This window comes from Uranotaenia lowii, chromosome 2 (assembly GCF_029784155.1).
Source record: "Uranotaenia lowii strain MFRU-FL chromosome 2, ASM2978415v1, whole genome shotgun sequence".
In the NCBI taxonomy this organism is placed as follows: domain Eukaryota; kingdom Metazoa; phylum Arthropoda; class Insecta; order Diptera; family Culicidae; genus Uranotaenia; species Uranotaenia lowii.
In genome coordinates, this window is record NC_073692.1 from 176748988 (window position 1) to 176750874 (window position 1887).

General features: G+C 39.9%; 1 pseudogene; it reads right to left on the minus strand.

Annotated features, from left to right (window-relative positions):
* Positions 1-293: 293 nt before the first annotated feature.
* Positions 294-1384, minus strand: LOC129742122 (protein tumorous imaginal discs, mitochondrial-like; annotated as a pseudogene).
* Positions 1385-1887: the final 503 nt, after the last annotated feature.

Consider the following 1887-nt stretch of genomic DNA (forward strand, 5'->3'; position numbering starts at 1 on the left):
TGTAATTTTTTAGTCGGATCTTTATCAGATGTATTTTTGCGTTAATTGTTGCATTTGCTCATATTTCTTTTTGTTTTCTTCATCCTATCTACGTGTCCTCTTCATTCAATGTATTTAAAAACCTTTATGCATGATCGCTGGCTAATTTAGGTCGTCTCCCAACATCCTCATTGACAATTGATCTATTAATAATATCGAACTATTAGGCAAAATCCCCATAATCAATTGCCTCCTCAGTTCATTAATGTATAAGTGACTATGTGGCTACGCTGATTGGCTGGCTGTTTCATTTGTTAACGATTCAGTTCGTTAGGTGTCTGCTGATAGCTTCATCAAAGGTACCATGCAGATACTAGAGCCACCCCCAGATCGAAGTAGAACCAAGTTTAATTTGGGCAATGTCGGCCGGAACGTGCAGTTCGTACCGATGATAGGTATCACCTTCTTCGGCAAATAGCGTATGCCTATCGGATGTCGATTATTCTTGACAACTGTTAGCGGTTGAACAGCATGGCGGCGATTTGGATGACAAGCCGGAGGACGAAGTATCCAATAAAGAGGAATCGCTCTAGGATGAAGATTTAAAGTCGGTTTTGTAGGCGAGTTGAGCATTTGCCTGCAAGAGACACTTGTATGAGCGAATACTGTTTGTTCAGAGCCTCAATTTCATTTGTGCTTGAATCTTGATGTTTACGTACCTGTTGACCATTTTAAGTATTTTTCCATCAAGACATGAACGTGGGATGATGTGCCGGGAACGTTCAGAATAATTTGATCCACAGATGAATTTGATCTTCGCAATCACTTGGGCCCGGATTGTTCCGTCATGAATAGCTTGGGAAGAAGAAATTGAGGCACCTGTGCAAACATCCACTCTTCTCTAAAATGAAAAATAGAAAACATTGTAATTTCTTTGAGGTAATAATCAAGCAAATTGAAAACCAATCCTGTTCACAACGCTCATTCGAACGGCTTAGCCATACTCGACTCCTGCCGGAACAGATTCACTGACGCTCAACTGTTAGCCCTTCCTCGGCACATTCCAAACAGGACTTAAAGTACCTACATCCTGGTACATCCTGGATCCTGGTACACTGACAATAACGACACGTCGAGGGCACAACGAAAGGTCCGGTCGACATTGATTCAATTTCGGTCCCATTGTCCTGACACTTTTCCGGTTCTGTTTCATTCTCGCACCTTCGAAACTGCTGTGAATCCACCATCGCTGGAACTTCCGAACCGTTTAAAGGCACTTAAAGGGTCACCATCCAAAGGAATCCTTCCTTGGGAAACTTTCTCCCAAACCCGACGTGAACAAAAAAAATCGAAAACAAATCACCTTTGTAAACAAACGTTTGGTAGGGGTCTTTCATACATGACGTAACGCTGGAGACGCGGAAAAAATGTCCCAGAATAGAATTATTAAAAAACAGAATATGTTTTGCCCTGCAACCGTGTTAAAATGTTTTTAAATATGTGACCTGATAAATTTAACTCCAAAATAAGCACTTAAAATAAATTTCTTCAGTAAAAACAAAAGATATAACTCTATTTTAAGGTATTCGGGAAACGGAGCAATTCGTGGAAGTGCCTCTGTTGCTGCGCCCACACGCTCGAAATTAATTAACCAATTATCGTTAAAAAGTAACCATTTTCACACCTTTCCGCGTTAAGTGATTTTTTGGTTTCTTCCATAGAAGTCATTTTTTGACTTCTCTTGAGAAGTGGAAATATGGTTACTTTTTACACAGAGAACAGACGTACAAGCTAGCCCACGAAACTTGTGTAAAATTTCCAGCGGTATTAGTTTAATTATGAGTTCATATATACGGTTACGCCTTTTCGAAAACTGTACACTTGAAAATTTGATTTGTAACTTTTGAA